This window comes from Scyliorhinus canicula, chromosome 15 (assembly GCF_902713615.1).
Source record: "Scyliorhinus canicula chromosome 15, sScyCan1.1, whole genome shotgun sequence".
Classification (NCBI taxonomy): Eukaryota; Metazoa; Chordata; class Chondrichthyes; order Carcharhiniformes; family Scyliorhinidae; genus Scyliorhinus; species Scyliorhinus canicula.
The window spans coordinates 92,266,833-92,287,141 of NC_052160.1; positions in this window are offsets into that span (position 1 = coordinate 92,266,833).

Here is a 20,309-nt window from a genome sequence, read left to right on the forward strand (position 1 = left end):
GCTCAGGGCCTATCATGTAAGAGCGTGTGAACCCTGATCAATGAGGAACAAGCACGGGGCTCAGGGAGTGTGTTCTGGTCAGAGTGAACCCAGGAGCCAGAGTGTGAACACCTATATTGAAACTCTGGGCGGAATTCTCCGCTCTCGTGATGAATCGGGGGGCTAGGAGTGGCGCTCCGTTATTCTCGGCGTGCCGCCTTGACGCGACGGCGGCACCTAAGTGACGTCAGCCGCGTATGCGCAGGTTGGCCGGCTCCAACCCGCGCATGTGCGGCTGATGTCATGACGACTGACGGCTCTAACCCGCGCATGTGCGGTTGCCGTCTTCCCCTCCGCTGCCCCGCAAGACGTGGCGGCTTGATCTTGCGGGGCGGCGGAGGGGAAAGAGTGTGTCCCTTTGAGACGTCGGCCCGACGATCGGTAGGCACCGATCGCGGGCCAGTCCCCCCCCCCCCCCCCCGAGCACGGCCGTGTTGCTCACTCCCCTCTCCGCCCCCCACATGCCACAAATAAGCATCTGGCGCTCATGTTCACGATGGCAGTGACCAGGTGTGGTTGCCGCCGTCGTGGACTGGTCGGGAACGGCAGGCCGCTAGGCCCATCCGGGCCGGAGAATCACCGGTCTCCAGGAAAAACGACGAGCGGCGATTCTGCGAGCAGGGGGGTGGGAGAATCACGGGGGGGGGGGGGGGGGCATGGCGGCGTGTCGTGAGTTGCCCGGCCTTCCCGTGATTCTCCCACCTGGCGTGGGGAGCGGAGAATCGCGCCCTCTGTGCCTGTATATGTTACCCTTGCTAATTGCCAATAAACACATATCGTTCTTCCTCAGTGAAATCTAGCTGGTCTTTCCTCAAGCCATCCTGAACCACTGCAGTCGATTTATTGGAAGAGAGGTGCCTCAGATGTTAAACCAAGGAACTGACCACCTTTTCAGGCGGACATTAAAGATTATACAGCATTATTGAAGGAAGAACAAGAGAGTTCTCCTTCTGTCTCCTGGCCAATATTTATTGTCCAACTACCATCAGTAAATAAAACATTTCCAGGCCATTATGTCATTGCTCCCTGTGTCGGCACTATTTCCTATGTTATAGTAATGACTGGACTTCAAAAATATTTAATTAGTTGCAAAGGCTACCTGAGGTTGTGAAAGATGCTCGACAGTTAACTACAAATCTCCCTTCTTTAAATGCACTGTGGGTATTCCTGGAAGATACAGGGCTAGGTGAAGAAAGCAGATCAGTGGAATTAGCTTCAGTCTGTTTCAGCAAAGGGTTGGTGATGAGACCATCAATTTACGCGACACGTGGTTAGAAGTGTACAGTGGTTTTTATCGTCTTACAACAGAGCCTGCCTGTGACGTGATGAACTCTAGATGAACTGGCAGGCAGGCTCCAACTGCCAAGCTTTATACAACCAGTGGGGGGGAGGATTCATGGGCGGAGCCAAGGGCGGAGCCCAGTATAAACCTCCGTACATTCCCAGTACACCTCCCCCTAGGGGCAGAGCCGCGCAACTGCTCATGTGCCGAGCTTACAGAGGCATGGTACAACATAAGAACATAAGAACTAGGAGTAGGCCATCTGACCCCTCGAGCCTGCTCCACCATTCAATGAGATCATGGCTGATCTTTTGTGGACTCAGGATCAAGGAAAACCCTAAGGCTTTCTATAGGTATATCAGGAATAAAAGAATGACTCGAGTAAGATTAGGGCCAATCAAGGATAGTAGTGGAAAGTTGTGTGTGGAATCAGAGGAGATAGGGGAAGCGTTAAATGGATATTTTTCGTCAGTGTTTACACTGGAGAAAGACAATGTTGTCGAGGAGAACACTCAGGTTCAGTCGACCAGGCTAGATGGAATTGAGGTTCAAAAGGAGGAGGTGTTAGCAATTTTGGAAAATGTCAAAATAGATAAGTCCCCTGGGCCAGATGGGATTTATCCTAGGATTCTCTGGGAAGCCAGGGAGGAGATTGCAGAGCCTTTGTCCTTGATCTTATGTCGTCTTTGTCGACAGGAATAGTGCCGGAAGACTGGAGGATAGCAAATGTTGTCCCCTTGTTCAAGAAGGGGAGTAGAGACAACCCTGGTAATTATAGACCTGTGAGCCTTACTTCGGTTGTGGGTAAAATGTTGGAAAAGGTTATAAGAGATAGGGTTTATAATCATCTTGAAAAGAACAAGTTGATTAGCGATAGTCAACACGGTTTTGTGAAGGGTAGGTCATGCCTCACAAACCTTATTGAGTTTTTTGAGAAGGTGACCAAACAGGTGGATCAGGGTAAAGCTGTTGATGTGGTGTATATGGATTTCAGTAAGGCGTTTGATAAGGTTCCCCACGGTAGGCTATTGCAGAAAATAAGGAAGTATGGAATTGAAGGTGATTTAGCGGTTTGGATCAGTAATTGGCTAGCTGAAAGAAGACAGAGGGTGGTGGTTGATGGCAAATGTTCATCCTGGAGTTCAGTTACTAGTGGTGTACCGCAAGGATCTGTTTTGGGGCCACTGCTGTTTGTCATTTTTATAAATGACCTGGAAGAGGGTGTAGAAGGATGGGTTAGTAAATTTGCAGATGACACAAAGGTCGGTGGAGTTGTGGATAGTGCTGAAGGATGTTATAGGATACAGAGGGACATAGATAAGCTGCAGAGCTGGGCTGAGAGGTGGCAGATGGAGTTTAATGCGGAAAAGTGTGAGGTGGTTCACTTTGGAAGGAGTAACAGGAATGCAGAGTACTGGGCTAATGGCAAGATTCTTGGTAGTGTAGATGAACAGAGAGATCTCGGCATCCAGGTACATAAATCCCTGAAAGTTGCCACCCAGGTTAATAGGGCTGTTAAGAAGGCATATGGTGTGCTAGCCTTTATAAGCAGGGGGATTGAGTTTCAGAACCACAAGGTCATGCTGCAGCTGTACATAACTCTGGTGCGGCCGCACCTGGAGTACTGCGTGCAGTTCTGGTCACCACATTATAGGAAGGATGTGGAAGCTTTGGAAATGGTTCAGAGGAGATTTACTAGGATGTTGCCTGGTATGGAGGGAAGGTCTTACGAGGAAAGGCTCAGGGAATTGAGGTTGTTTTCGTTAGAGAGGAGAAGGCTGAGAGGTGACTTAATAGAGACATATAAGATAGTCAGAGGGTTAGATAGGGTGGACAGTGAGAGTCTTTTTCCTCAGGTGCTGATGACCAACACGAGGGGACATAGCTTTAAATTGAGGGGTGATAGATATAGGACAGATATCAGAGGCAGTTTCTTTACTCAGAGAGTAGTAGGGGTGTGGAACGCCCTGCCTGCAACAGTAGTAGACTCGCCAACTTTAAGGGCATTTAAGTGGTCACTGGATAGACATATGGATGAAAATGGAATAGTGTAGGCCAGATAGGCTTCAGATGGTTTCACAGGTCGGCACAACATCGAGGGCCGAAGGGCCCGTACTGCGCTGTAGTGTTCTATGTTCTATGTTCTAGCTCCACTTTCCGGCCCGAACACCATAACCCTTAATCCCTTTATTCTTCAAAAAACTATCTATCTTTACCTTAAAAACATTTAATGAAGGAGCCTCAACTGCTTCACTGGGCAAGGAATTTCATAGATTCACAACCCTTTGGGTGGAGAAGTTCCTCCTAAACTCAGTCCTAAATCTACTTCCCCTTATTTTGAGGCTATGTCCCCTAGTTCTGCTTTCACCCGCCAGTGGAAACAATCTGCCCGCATCTATCCTATCTATTCCCTTCATAATTTTAAATGTTTCTATAAGATCCCCCCCTCATCCTTCTAAATTCCAACGAGTACAGTCCCAGTCTACTCAACCTCTCTTCATAATCCAACCCCTTCAGCTCTAGAATTAACCTAGTGAATCTCCTCTGCACACCCTACAGTGCCAGTACGTCCTTTCTCAAGTAAGGAGGCCAAAACTGAACACAATACTCCAGGTGTGGCCTCACTAACACCTCATACAATTGCAACATAACCTCTCTAGTCTTAAACTCCATCCCTCTAGCAATGAAGGACAAAATTCCATTTGCCTTCTTAATCACCTGTTGCACCTGTAAACCAACTTTCTGTGACTCATGCACTAGCACACCCAGGTCTCTCTGCACAGCGGCATACTTTAATATTTTATCGTTTAAATAATAATCCCGTTTGCTGTTATTCCTACCAAAATGGATAACCTCACATGTGTGATAACAGTGTGAATTATGCTATTATGATTCACCACATTCACCCCCTGTAAAAAAATCAAGTTAGGCGGGGCTGATGGTTTACAGATTGAGCCTGTCTGGTGGTCGTGTTGTCCGTTGTGATCGGCGGAGCACCGGGGTTGCAGTCTCTTCTGGTGGCTGATGATCACGGTCAGTTGGGGTACGATGGCGGACTTCGGGGTGATTCTGTCCAAGCTTCGTACCTGTCTGGTTCGACTGGGGAGTGGGGGGGCTAGGAGCCTGCGGGTGCGGGCGCGCGGAACATGTGTAGCGAACTGGTAGGTGCAGGGGCATGGGGTGCTGCGACTTGGGTGGGATGTAGTGTGAGGGGTAGCTCTGCGGTGGTAGTGGTGGGGTTTGATCCTGCAGGCGCTAGGTCCCGGAGGGATACGGTGTCCTGATGGCCGTCAGGGTACTCTATGAAGGCGTATTTTGGGTTCGAGTGTAGTAGGAGCACTTTTTCCACAAGTGGATCAGTTTTGTGTGCCGCTCGTGAGGGGTCTGATTGGTGGCGGTACACAAGAGGGACCTAATAGCGTAGAGCACGTCTGGGCGGACTTCTTGCCAATGGGAGTTCGGGAGATTCCTGGACTGGAGGGTCAGTAGGACGGTCTTCCAGACCATCGCATTCTCCCTCTCCACCTGCCCGTTCCCCCTGGGGTTATAGCTGGTAGTCCTGCTCGAGACGATGCCCTTGTCAAGTAGGTACTGACGCAGCTCGTCACTCATGAAGGACAAACCCCGGTCGCTGTGTACATAGCTGGGGAACCCAAACAGGGTGAAGATACTATGCAGGGCCCTGATGACTGTGTGGGAGGTCATGTCGTGGCACGGGATAGCAAAAGGGAATCGGGAGAACTTGTTGATGACATTTAGGAAGTACATATTCTGGTTAGTCGAGGGGAGTGGCCCTTTGAAATCGATAGCCAGGCATTCCAGGGGCCGAGAAGCCTTGATCAGGTGGGCCCTGTCTGGTCTATAGAAATGCGGTTTGCACTCCGCGCAGATCGGGCAATCCCTGGTGACGGCTTTTACCTCCTCGGTGGAGAAATGCAGATTACGGGCTTTAATGTAGTGGGCGTGCCGGGTGACCCCCGGGTGGCAGAGGTCATTGTGGATGGCTTTTAAGTGGTCGCTCTGCATGCTGGCGCACGTGCCGCGGGACAGGGCATCTGGGGGCTCATTAAGATTCCCCGGCCGATACATAATATCGTATTTGTAGGTGGAGAGCTCGATCCTCCACCGCAGAATTTTATCATTTTTAATTTTTCCCCTTTGCGAGTTGTCAAACATGAAGGCAACCGATCTTAGGTCAGTGATGAGGGTGAACCTTCTACCTGCGAGGTAGTGCCCCGAGTGACGGATAGCCTCCACAATGGCTTGTGCTTCCTTTTCGACCGAGGAGTGTCGAAGTTCTGAAGCGGAGAGGGTTCGGGAGAAAAATGCGACTGGTCTCCCTGCCTGATTCAATGTGGCTGCAAGAGCTACCTCTGAGGCATCGCTCTCAACCTGGAAAGGGATGGATTCATCCACCGCCCGCATGGCCGCTTTGGCGATGTCCTCCTTGATGCAGTTGAAGGCCTGACGGGCCTCAGCTGACAGGGGAAAAAGTGTGGCCTTAAAGAGTGGGCGGGCTTTGTCCGCATATTGAGGGACCCACTGGGCATAATATGAAAAGAACCCCAGGCACTGTTTGAGGGCCCTGGGACAATGAGGGAGAGGGAGTTCTAAGAGGGGGCGCATACGGTCCGGGTCTGGGCCCAGGACTCCGTTCTCCACGACATAGCCGAGGATGGTTAGTCTGGTTGTGCAGAAAACGCATTTCTCCTTGTTGTTCGTGAGATTAAGCTTCTTGGCCGTCTGGAGAAATCGGATGAGGTTGGCATCGTGGTCCTGCTGGTCATAGCCGCAGATGGTGACGTTATCCAAGTACGGAAATGTGGCCCGCAGCCCGTACTGGTCCACCATCCGGTCCATTGCTCGTTGGAACACCGAGACCCCATTTGTGACGCCAAAGGGAACCCGGAGGAAGTGGAAGAGGCGGCCATCGGCCTCAAACGCCGTGAAGTGGCGGTCCTCCGGGCGGATTGGGAGCTGGTGGTATGCAGACTTCAGATCCACCGTAGAGAAAATCCGATACTGGGCTATCTGATTCACCATGTCTGCAATCCTGGGGAGGGGGTACGCGTCGAGGAGCGTATACCGATTAATAGTCTGACTATAGTCTACGACCATGCGGAATTTTTCCCCGGTCTTGACGACCACCACCTGAGCTCTCCAGGGACTGTTACTGGCCTCTATGATCCCCTCATGTAGGAGCCTCCGGACCTCGGTTCGAATGAACATCCTGTCCTGTAGGCTGTACCGCCTGCTGCGAGTGGCTACGGGTTTACAGTCCGGAGTGAGATTGGCAAAGAGAGGAGGGGGGGTGGTTGATTCGCAGCGTGGCTAGGCTGCAGATAGTGAGTGGGGGTAGAGGTCCGCTGAAGCTGAGGCTGAGACCTCTTGAGATTGCACTGAAAATCGAGTCCCAGTAAGAGTGGGGCGCAGAGTTCGGGCAGGACGTATAGTTGAAAATGAGAGTAACTAGCGCCTTGGATCGTTAGAGTTGCGACGGTGCGCCCTTGGAGGTGAACAGAGTGGGAGCCCGAAGCGAGGGAGATAGTTTGCCGTGCAGGAAAAACAGGGAGCGAACAGCGTTTTACTATATCTGGGTGTACGAAGCTCTCGGTGCTCCCGGAGTCGAAAAGGCACGGTGTACTGTACCCGTTGATTTGGACCATCGTCATAGAGTTGTGGAGGTGTTTTGGGCGCGATTGGTCCAGTGTGAGTGCGTTGAGTTGCGGGTCGGCGGCAGCTCGGTCGGCTGCGCTGGGGTGGCCCCGCGAAGAGTGCCCACTGAGGTCGCAGTCTTCAATCAAATTTTCTGAGTTTGGAGAGGATGGAGCCCATCGTTGATCGCATGTGGCGGGCGGCGAGGAAGATGGCGTCCAAGATGGCGGCCCCCATGGAACGAACGTGGCGGGCGGGGGCGGAGCCAGGGTATAGGCCGCAGCATTCCGGGGCTTGCGGGCTTGCGAGTGCGGAGAGCGGTTGCTTTGTGCCGCGGGAGGGTTAGGGGCTGGGGCCTTCCTTGCCAGACACACTCTGGCGTAGTGACCATTTCGCCCGCAGCTGCTGCAGGTCGCGTTGCGGTGCTGCCGCGGGTGGCTGGGAGCTGCCACAAAAGTGTCAGGCTGGGGCAGCATGGTGGCTGGGCGGCCGTGTGGCGCAGGCCTGGGGCAGTCGCTGGTCGGGGGCCCATGACGGGGTCGCGGAGTCCGTAGGAAACGAGGTGAGGCTACGAAACGAGACCTCCATAGTTGTAGCGAGTTCAACAGTTTCTTCTAAATTTTCAGCCCCTTTCTCCAGCAGTCGCCGGAGCACCTAATTCGATCTAAGGCCTGTAACAAAGACATCGCGGACAACATGTTCTCTATGTTCAGCAGCATTTACTGCCTGGTAATTACAGTCCCAGGATAAGGCTTTTAAGTCTCTTAGAAATTCTTCTCGCGATTCTGTGGGGCGCTGGCGGCGAGTAGTAAAAACGTGGCTCGCATAGACCTCATTGACGGGCCTAACGTACATTTTGTCGAGTAGGGCCAGGGCCTCTGTATATGAGCCGATACAATTTAACTGAGTAGATATACGATGGCTCACCCTTGCGTGCAGTAGGCTGAGTTTCTGCTCCTCCGTCGTTTTTGGGGTGCTTGCTTCAGCCAGGTAGACCTTAAAGCATCGGAGCCAGTGTGAAAAGATTTCTTTCGCCTCTGCATCCTGTGGGTCGAGTTCCAGTCGATCAGGCTTGAGGGCTGATTCCATAGTCGTTCCTTACTGTTTCTTAAGACAATTAAATTGATGAGACCATCAATTCACGCGACACGTGGTTAGAAGTGAACAGTGGTTTTAATCGTCTTACAACAGAGACTGCCTGTGAAGAGGTGAACTCTAGATGAACTGGCAGGCAGACTCCGACTGCCAAGCTTTATACAACCAGTGGGGGGGGGGGAGGAGTCATGGGCGTAGCCAAGGGTGGAGCCCAGTACAAACTTCCGTACATTCCCAGTACACCTCCCCCTAGGGGCAGAGCCGCGCAACTGCTCGTGTGCTGAGCTTACAGAGGCATGGTACAACATGTGTGATAACAGTGTGAATTATGCTATTACGATTCACCACATTTGGCATAACTACGATGGAGGGAATGGCCTTCTTCGGTGCAGGGAACCTCCACGGTTTTATATAATCTATGGCAAGGACCAGAGTGATTGATGCGGTAAAATCAACACCTGAGAGACTGGTTATTTGAAGTAGCCATCAGACCCTGATATGGCTTGTCTGTTGAGAAAGGTTTCTAAATGTGTAGCATTTCCATGGGAAGAATATTGTTTTGATGTGAAGATCAAGATGGATGTGGCTTCGTGAGGAGAAAAGTCGACTCATCTGAATTTTATTGTACAGAGAATTTGAAAGAGAACTGGGCAGAAATAAATATCAGGTTGTTCTCACAATCCATAAAACATCTAATATTTCCAAACAGTTTTAAACATAAAGTTACTTTGCACCAAGTGCTTGCTCCAGAGAGATACTGGTTATGGGAATAAGTCGTACCATTTCTAATGTTTGCAGCAGATGATAAAATGATAAAAAGTAGAAAGTACATTACAGGCCTTTAACTAGCTGATTTATGGTGATTCAAACAGCGTGCAGGGTTCACTAATCTGTTCAGTATTGTTTTGGTTCAAACAGGACCATATTAATGATGTTTTCTCAATCTGATGCTTTTGGGAAAATAAGAGAGTTGGTTGTAATTCCTCTTCACAGGTGAAAACGGCTGACTTGTATGATTATTTGTAGTTAGTGTAATATTTACTTTCCTGTCACTCTTTTTTCCCTTCTTTTGTTCTTTATTTCCCTCTCCCACAACATTGTGGGTTGGGAGGTTGGGGTTAGGTGTGTTATTCAGCAGGAAGGCGCGGGGTACTGTGCCCATTATCTTCCTGACTCCATGGGGCGAATCTCTGCCCGCTTTGCGGCACGTGTTCATCCCGCAATGCTGGGAGAGCCCCTAAACCTGGTTCGTGCCAGGTGTTGAACAGATGCTGCTGGCCCGCATTTAAATAAGCATTTAAATATGCTTTCACAATTTAAAGCTGGATTCTCCTGGCGCCCGGGATTCCTCCCCCTCTCCGGCGCAGCCGAGGCCAGCGGCAATCACTACTGGTCGCCACCACCGGAAACCAGATGTGATGACTACGTGGGGCTCGGAGGCCATTGGAGCCCCCTGGTGGTCGAGAACATGGTATGAGAGTGCCCTGGCACACTTGGCATTGCCAAGGGGTGGGTCTGAAAGGGGGCTGGTCTTGAAAGACGCAGGACATGAATGGGGTATGAAGGGGCGGGGTCTGAAGGGACCGGGACATGAGTGAGACATGAAAGACATGAAGGGAGGAATAAGGAGGCATAAATGGAGGCATGAAGAGAAAGCAGGGTATCTGGCAACCCCATAGTGGGGTGTCGCGCACCTTGGGGGGGGGGGGGGTGGCTGCTTGTACCAGCATTTTACAGGGGGGGGGAAGGGGGTGTGGTGGGGCGGTGGGGCTCTTGCTGACCCAATGGGGGCCACAATACCAATGATCCTTGGGCGGTGCGTAGGGGGGTTCAATGGGCTGATGCCAATGAGGATGGTGGAAGGGCATTGAAGCCCCAAGAGTGATGATGTTTAGAGGGGCGCCTCTATGAATCAGGGATTGCTGACATGTTTAGGCCTCGCTCATCTCAGTGCCGGTGCAAAACTCAAACCCCTCCAAAACCATGACTAAGTGTGGGTGGCTTGCAATCTGGAATGCGCCGAACCCCTTTGTTTCCCACTGGAGACCACACTTTGAAATTATTTGGGAGAATTCCACCTCATGTATTGAAAGCCTCACCTCACCACTGGCTTCTACCAGTGGCAAGAGGACCCTTGCCTCCTGACTGCGGGCTCGAGGCTGAGGGGTGGTGGGGAGGGGAGGGGACACCTGACCAAGTACCTGTGCCCCACAGAGGGCCTATCAAGGGAAGACCCCCTTGCCTGCCTCACCAACCCCCAATTGCACCTCTCCCCATCTTTCTGGGGTCTGCTTGACTGACTCCTACGATTCGCCCCATTTACTTTACTCTGGGCCTCCAGCGCCAGATGTTGTTGAAAACCTACTGTAGCCCCAGGAGTGGCCACCACTGCCGGTGGTGCTGACAGGAGCAGATGGCCATCTGATCAGGCAGCAATTTCTGAAGGCAGAATCTTTGTCTGCAAAGCCCCAGGAACCCCAAGGATAGGTAGGTAAGTGGCTGATTGGGATTTAATTCTATCGGGGCTCCTGCAAATCGATGTGGTATGGGGTTTGCGACTGGCTTTCTGTTGATTCAAAAGACCATTCTGCTGCAACCAATTAATGCAGTCCTGCATATATGGGAAGCTGGCTGAGGACTTGCAGATGTAATTCTATTTCCTTATTAAAATCACACAACCTGCCCTTTTTTCATATTCTATTGTCAACATTGAACATAGAACATTACAGCACAGTACAGGCCCTTCGGCCCTCGATGTTGCGCTGACCTGTGAAATCCCTTTAAAGCCCATCTACACTACCCCCTTATCGTCCATATGCCTATCCAATGACCATTTGAATGCCCTTAGTGTTGGCGAGTCCACTGCTGTTGCAGGCAGGGCATTCCACGCCCTTATTACTCTCTGAGTAAAGAACCTACCTCTGACATCTGTCCTATATCTATCTCCCCTCAATTTAAAGCTATGTCCCTTCGTGCTAGACATCACCATCCGAGGAAAAAGACTCTCACTGTCCACCCTATCTAATCCTCTGATCATCTTGTATGCCTCAATTAAGTCACCTCTTAACCTTCTTCTCTCTAACGAAAACAGCCTCAAGTCCCTCAGCCTTTCCTCATAAGATCTTCCCTCCATACCAGGCAACATCCTGGTAAATCTCTTCTGCATCCTTTCCAATGCTTCCACATACTTCCTATAATGCGGTGACCAGAACTGCACGCAATACTCCAAATGCGGCCGCACCAGAGTTATGTACAACTGCAACATGACCTCATGGCTCCGAAACTCAATTCCTCTACCAATAAAAGCTAACACTCCGTTCGCCTTCTTAACAACCCTCTCAACCTGGGTGGCAACTTTCAGGGATCTATGTACATGGACACCGAGATCTCTCTGCTCATCCACACTACCAAGAATTGATCAGAAAAAACTTCCTACGTGAACATGTCACGCTGCACTGACCTCCTGCCAGTGGGCGTGCTGCAGTTCCGCTACTGCAGCCTCCCAAGTCTTCACATTTTCCATTGTAGATTTGAATCATGGAGAACATTCAAATTCCACACAATCACCCAAGGTGGGAATTGAACCTGGGTCCCCAGAGCTGTGAGGCAGCAATGCCTCTGTGTCACTGTGCCAAATTACTGGCTATTATTAGCAGAAAGTGGATGCAGCCATAAGACTTTTAATGCATGTACTAACTATATTTACAGAAGGTGCATGTGAAACTGAGATCTTTGGAAGAGGTAGACATCCCTATTATTTTGTGCTTGTTTGAGTCTTTACCTCAGGAAATATGAGTTTATTATGAACTCTATAGAAACCATGCTGTCCAGCTTCAGGAATTATAGAGTCTCGCAATCTTTCCTTCTTAAGATTTCTGCACTGGAACGTTTTTGAATCAAGAAACGTTTGGCAGTGAGAAGGAGGAAAATACAAATCACGCTGTGCTGACGTGATTCATCGCCAAAATATAGCTGCTCTACCGCTTGATGTTGCAGCAGCTTTTAATCTCAATGAAGAAGTGTTCATCGTGCATTGTGAACAATAATAAATCCTACTCATTCCTTGGTGCCACACAGCTGAGGCAGGCAAGTGTTACGGAATTAAAATGAATCGAAGTGCAGGTCACGTTTCCTTCATCTGTAAGTCCAAAAACCGAGCACATCCAATAGCCCTCATTGACCTTTAGCGTGGGGAGTCTAGTTGTCTGCACTGTTTACCTTGCGATTTTTGTGGTGAACAGGTCAAAAAGAAACTTATTACAGGTACCCTATATTTATTATCAGTGATATATCTGACTGGGCGGCACAGTGGTTAGCATTGCTGACTTGCAGCTCCAGGGCCCTGGGTTCAAATCCGGCTTTGGGTGACTGTCTGTGTGGTGTTTGCATGATCTCCCTGTCTGTGTGTGGGTTTCCTCCGGGTGCTCTGGTTTCCTCCTGCAGTCCAAAGGTATGCAGGTAAACTGGTTGGCCATGTTAAGCTGCCTCTTGGTGACCAAAAGCTTAGGTAGGGTTAACGGGAAATGGTGGAGGTGTGGGCTGAGGTTGACTCGATGGGCCGAACGGTCTCCTTCTGCACTATAGGGATTCTATGATATGATTCTATGGGTGGGATTCTCCGGCCTCATCCGCCAGGCGACTGGGGAATCCCTTCCGAGGTCCATTCTACACGGCTCGCCCAGGGCTTTCTTGCGGCGGGCAGGGCGGGTGAATCCAGCCCCATAACTTTTCTAGTCATTTCATTTGCTTTACAAGATAGCTTGCCTAAGCTTAGGCGATTGTGATGTAAGTTTGCATGTGGTCTCCGAGAAGCGGAATTCTCTGAAATCCAAAATGCAATCGACCATGAGGGTTTTGAATGAATGATACTTGACCTGTGATAATCAATGGAAATACACAGTGGAGGAACCCATCTTGGAATCATATAGGCCAAGATGTTCCAGCCCTTCCCACCTGCGGGGTCTTCCACTCCCGCCAATCGTGGCCCAACCCGCTGGGTTCTCCGGAGGGCAGGGGGCACAGAATAAAGCTGTTGACATTGGTGGGACCAGATGATCCAATGCTGGGCTGACTCCGCCACCACACAACACTGCGGAAAATCCAGCCTGTGGAGTCAAACTGCACAGAGGGAGGTCCTTCAGCCAAACAGGCCTGTATCAGCTCTTTCAAAGCAATATCCAATCAATCCCACTTCCTTGCTCTTTTCCTAAAAGCCACTGTGGATGCGGAGTGAGGACGAAAAACCCCTAGAGCCAAAGAAACACAGTTAAAATCTTGGTATAAACACAAGAAATAACAACGATCTTTCGCTGATCTCTGAAACTGTTTGCAAGGCCCTTTGATTTCATTTGTAAGCATCCAATAAGAAAAGAAGTTGAACTTCTAACCATTTTCCTGGCTCCCTAATGGAGCAGTAAGAGGTAACACTGGAGACTCATAGGAGGTGAGACAACATCATCGAGAAACATAATAGATCTGACCATTCAGGTGCAAAATCTTTCCTCGGGCCTGGTAGATCAACAGAATTTGAGAAGGAATAGCACAAGTGAAAAGAGGTGAAGGGGGCAGAACTACACAGATGCACTCACACACACATGCACGCATACACATGCAGACGCAGTCACATACACCCACATGCATGCCTGCACACGCACTCACACACATAGGCGCGCATTGACATACACTCACACATGCACGCACTCACATACACATGCACTCACACACACACTCACACGTGCATTCAAACATGCACACATGCACTCACACGCAGGCATGCACTCACACACGCACTCATACACACACGCATGCACGCACACTCTCACATATGCCCTCACACACATACGCATGCAAGCACACACTAACAGACATTCACACAGATGCACATTCAGGCACACGCACAGACATGCACACAGAGACACACCAACACACAAATGCACACATACATACAGACACACACACACACTGACACACATGCATACACATACACACACAAAGACACAAATACGCACACATGGGCCGTGCTCTAACTAAAACAAAATAGAATCCGTTCTAGGTAGGTTAGTGAGGTCATGTCCGGCACTTGTACCGCTCGGAACGACACCGCTATCTAACGGCACCCTGTTTTTTTTCAGTGCCCGGCGGGGAAACTCCCTTCCCGAGGACATACATAGTATCATTTTCTGCACTGAGGAGCTCTACAATACAGGAAGAGATTGGGCCGTTTGCTCAATTCCTGGACGTGACCCCCGGAACCCCCAGTACTCTAAGTCACTTATGGGAGGTCCATGGGTTCCCCTGCATCCAACCTCAGGCGAAGAGAACCCGTGGGCTTGGTCCTCAGTGTTCGCAAAATGCCAGCCTGGCAATGCTACCTGGGCACCCTGACAGTGTCAGCTACACCAGGATGGCACTGCCTGGATGCCAGGCTGGCAGTGCCAAGGTGCCCAGGTGGCACCAGCAGTGCCAGGATGTCACCCTGTCGAAAGCCGACCACCCGGGGCCTCCGACCGCTTGGTAGATTCCCTCAGGTATTGTTCTGCCTGGACCCTGTTGTGGGGACCAGTACTGATTGGCATCTGGCTGGAGTCTCCTTGACGACGGCAGTAGATATAGGGTGGCCGATCGATCCTGCGGTGGCATGGCGAGGCATAACGGCCGTCGGAAATCCCTGGGAGGCCTCACCCAGGATCAACCGGCTATGTCTCGCCCAGTCCCAGCGGAACGTGGCTGCTGATAGGGCTCAATCAGCCATATACACACATGCACACACATACACACACAGACACACACAGACACACACGCACGCAGACACTCAGAACACACACACATACACACTCATAAACACAGACACACACTCATACTGACACTTAAATACACACAACGCATTCACACACACATACTCACACACACAAACACAGGCATACAGACACCCACATACACACATACACACACTCACACACAGACAAATATGCACACTCACACACAGATGCACGCACACACTCACACACACATACACATGCATACACACACATACACACATATGCACACACACATACATACACATACAGACACTCAGAACACACATACACATTCACAGACACACACAGGCACACATACTGACATTTAAATACACACAAACACATTCACACACAATCACGCACGCACACATACACAGACATAGGCACCCACGAACACACATACACACACACAGACACGCATGCACACTCACACACACAGATGCACGCACATTCACTCACACACACATACACATGCATTCACACACATACACACATATGCACACACACACACAGATACACTCACATACACACATGCACACACACACAGACATAGAAACGTAGAAAATAGGAGCAGGAGGCCATTCAGCCCTTCCAGCCTGTTCCACCATTCAATGTGATCATGGCTGATCATCCAGCTCAATAGCCTGTGCCACCTTCCCCTCATATCCTTTGATCCCTTTTTCCCCAGTGCTATATATAAGTCCTCCTTGAAAACATATATGCTTTGTCTTCAACTACTTTCTGTGATAGCAAATTCCACAGGCTTATCACTCTCTGGGTGAAGAAATTTCTCCTCATCTCTGTCCTAAATGGTCAACCCCGTAGCCTCAGACTGTGGCCCCTGGTTCAGGATTCCTCCACCATTGGGAACATCCTTCCTGCATAAGACCATAAGACCATAAGACATAGGAGCGGAAGTAAGGCCATTCGGCCCATCGAGTCCACTCCACCATTCAATCATGGTTGATTTCAACTCCATTTACCCGCTCTCTCCCCATAGCACTTAATTCCTCGAGAAATCAAAAATTTATCAATTTCTGTCTTAAAGACACTCAACGTCCCGGCCTCCACCGCCCCCTGTGGCAATGAATTCCACAGACCTACCACTCTCTGGCTGAAGAAATTTCTCCTCATCTCTGTTCTAAAGTGACTCCCTTTTATTCTAAGGCTGTGCCCCCGCGTCCTAGTCTCCCCTGCTAATGGAAACAACTTCCCTACGTCCATCCTATCCAAGCCATTCATTATCTTGTAATCCATCTACTCTGCCTGGTTCTGTTAGGATTTTATAGGTCTCTATGAGATCCTCCCCCTTATTCTTCTGGACTCCAGTGAATATAATACTTACCGACTCAATCTCTTCTCATATTTAAGTCCCACCATCCCAGGATCAGTCTGGTAAAACCCTTGTTGCACTCCCTCTATAGCCAGAACATCCTTCCTCAGATAAGGAGATTAAAACTGCACACAGTATTCCAGGTGTGACCTCACCAAGACCCTTTATAATTGCATCAAGGCATCTCTGCTGCTGTATTTGAATCCTCTCGCTATGAAGGGCAACATACCATTTGCCTTCTTTACTCCAGCTGTACTTGCATGCTTACCTTCAACAATTGGTACAGAGGACACCCAGGTCTCGTCGCACATTCCCGTCTCTCAATTTATAGCCATTCAGATAATAACCTGTCTTCCTGTGTTTGCTTCCAAAGTGGATAATCTCACATTCATCCACATTATACTGCACCTGCCATGCATTTGCCCACTCACTCAGCCTGTCCAAATCACACTGAAGCATCTCTGCATCCTCCTCACAGCTCACTCTTCCACCCAACCTTCATCTGCATATTTTGAAGATATCACATTTAGTTCTCTCATCTGAATCATGAATACATATAGTGAATAGCTGGGGCCCCAGCACCAATCCCTGTTCTACCGCACTAATCACTGTCTGCCATTCGTAAAAAGACCCGTTTATTCCTCCGCTTTGTTTCCTGTCTGCCAACCATTTTTCTATCCATCTCAATACACAAGCCCCGATCCTATGCACTTTAACACAGACACACAGGTTGATGGCTACCCTTGCGAATGGAAATCTGTTTTAAGTGCTGTACCACAGGATTCGGTGTTGGGACCCCTGCTGTTTGTTTTATATATTAATGATTTGGAACAACGTTGAGGCATGATTGGGAAATTTGCAGACGACACAATAATTGATCATGTGATGGATGGTCTAGAGGATAGCTATCAACTCCAAAATGGAGTGGGCAGGAAAGTGGCAGATGGATTTCAACTCTGGTAAGTGTGATGTAATGCATTTAGGGAGGTCAAACAGTAAAAGGGAGTACACAGAAAACAGGAATATACTGAAAGAGGTAGCTGAAGTGAGAGATCTTGGTGTGCAAGTGCATAGGTCCCTAAAGGTAGCAACACAGGTACATAAGGTTGTAAAGAAGGCATATGGAATGCCCTCCATTGGCAGAGGTATACAATACAAAAGCAGGGATGTAATAATGGAATTGTATAAGACACTGGTGAGACCACAGCTGGAATATCGTGCACAGTTCTGGTCACCACATTGCAGGAAGGATAATAAAATAATAAATAATCTTTTATGTCACAAGTAGGCTTATATTAACACTGCAATGAAGTTACTGTGAAAAGCCCCTAGTCGCTACATTCCGGCGCCTGTTCGGGTACACAGAGGGAGAATTCATAATTCTCAGCTGGTACGGGAATTGAACCCACGCTGCTGGCCTTGCAGTTGCTCTGGAGAGAGTGCAGAGAAGATTTATTAGAATGTTGCCAGGGCTGGAGAATTGTAGGTACAAAGAGAGATTGGAGAAGTTGTTTTTATTCCCATAATTGTGAAGGATAGAGATAGAGTAGACAGGAGAAAACTGTTTCACTTGGCAGAGAGTTCGAACACCAGGAACGCAATTTAAACGGAAACATTTCTAAGTGTCGTTTTGGGCAAGCTTGGCGGGTTGTTTCTCGGCAGCATTTTCGGTGACATCCACACTGGTCTTTGTCCAAGGCTAGGGTTTATTCTAACAGGAAGTTTCGAGGGCTAAGCTGGTCATTTCTCCTGAGATCTGTCAGCGAGTTCCCCACCGTTATCTAACAACACTTCGGCCGCGGTCTTTCGGGAAAAAAATTCCAAATGCGCTAGGGAGCTGGAATTGGCATTGGTTTCCCGGCGCTCGGCCCAGCCAAGCCGGCAACGCTATTCAGTGTTAATTCGTCCACTTAACGAGGCCTCACGGGCTTCTCGCCCTGAATTTACGACTCGCCAGCTGATTCGCCATGACCGCGCTCGCCAGCCCCCCGCTAACAAGGTCGAGCAGCACTTAAGCTGCACTTGCTCAGCCAACCCCAACCCAGCCAGCTCACAACAATGGTGCCCAGGAGGCCTGCCCCAAGATTCAGGGATGCAGACCTGGGGAGGTCCCTGGACACAGTGGAGGCCAGGATGTATGTCCTGTTCCCTCAAGGGCCCTGGAGGTTGACCCACAAGGCAGCCAGTGCTGCCTGGGACGAGGTGGCGGCTGTAAGCGCCGGGAGTGTGATCAGGAGGACTGGCCTCCCGTGTCGGAAGAAGGTCAATGACTTACACTGGGCGGCCAGAGTGAGTAGACACCAACGTCCCACTCCCCCAATCCCCAAGGGAGCATCCCCCGGGCGACCCCCAACCCTCCCTCCATCTCCTCCCCCTTCAGCACTCCCTCCACCTACCCCTTCAGCCTTCCCTCCACCCAAACCCTCCCTTCACACACACACACCCAGAACTGTGACCCACGTGTGTGGCTAACGATGCCCTCTCTGTGTCCCCTCAGGAAAAGCTCTCCCATAATTGGCGGGTGAGGGCCCAGGCTGACAGAGGGATGTCGGGCTTGAGAATCCTAACCTCCTTTGAGGAACGGGCCCTGGAGGTGACTGGTGTGGCCGAGGACAGCGCGGTTACCAACACGGAGGCTGGCGGGCGCCACAGATGTGAGGGACCATCAGGCTCCATCCTGAGGACCTGTCAAACGTGAGTAGTGATTGCCTTACTGACTGATCCATCCCTCCCACTGACCACATGTCCATTCTCCCGCAGGTACTCCAGCCAGCGGCGCCGGCCCATCCCAGGTGGCCCGATCTCCTGACTCCGAAGCGAACACCTCGGAGGAGAACTCTGAGGATGCAGCTGTCATCCCCACCCTCCACAAGCGCAGATGGACACACCTCGGTGGGAAATGATAGTGGTCAGGCTTCTGGGGCAAAATCTGGTGAGCACCACACAGCTGCTGATGTACATCTGGTGGAGACAGGAACCCCCAGGCGAGACAGCAGTCGGAGGTTTGCTGGATTCCAGGACCCAGTGGGGTCCAGCCTGATGCTGAGCTTCTGGAACAGAGTTACCCAGTGCTGATGGAGATGATAGGGACCAACCTGGATGTTCAGGAGATGTTAGCGTCTCTCCAGCAGACCCATAGCTGATTGGAAGAGTCCCAGAGGCTACAGGCACGGGAGATGTCACCACCAATCAGTGGCGATCGCAGTGGAGAGCCTGATGCACGATGTTGTCACCATGAGTGAATGTCTTCAAGACGTCATGCAGTCAGTGACGATCATGGCTGAGGTTCTTGGCAGTATGTTTGCCTCACTGGGTTGTGTCACCCAGTACCAGGCCAACCTTGATAATGTTTCCCGGGACATGTCCTGTTTTCAGATGGGAATGCCCGAGGAGCTGCGGAGATTGTCCCAGCTGCAGGTGGGCATGGCTGAGACACTGCAGAGCATGGCCTGGTCACTGGGGGATGTGTCCCAGTCACTGAGGAGCATCGCCGAGGGCATCAACACGAAAGTGCGGACTATGGGGAACCGCCAGTGTTGGCAGAGCCAGATGATGCAGGGGCAGCCGGGGCTCGAACTAGCTGCCCCTCCCTCCCAAGATGAACCCAGAGCCCTATGGGCACCGACCAGGAGGAGGGGGCGCTGAGTGCCAACCTGGGCCCGTCCCATGGGGCGGCAACGGTGGCCACCAGCACTCCTGAGTTCCACCCTCCTGATGTGGACGCATCTCGTCACACGGAAAAGGGCGGCATGGCTGTACATGTGCCATCAACAAATGTGCCACCACCCGGAATGGGCCAGCGCCGGGATGGCCCCAGAGGACGCCCACCAGGGGCATCGAAGGCCACGGGACGAGGTAAGCAGCTGGCTGCCTCCACCTCGGATGTGCATCCTGGGGACACACCTAGACGTAGTGGTGGAGCTAGGAGGGCAAAGCACGTTTAGTTGCACTGAGGGCACCAGGATATGGGGAAGGGGTTAGATAGGGGATGGGAAGTGGGTGGGGTTTTGCTGGGGGGGGGGGGTTTGTGGGGTGGCACTGTTGGAAATGGGGTATTATACAGAATATTAGACAACTTTTTGCACAACCATTACGATGCGTCTGTCAC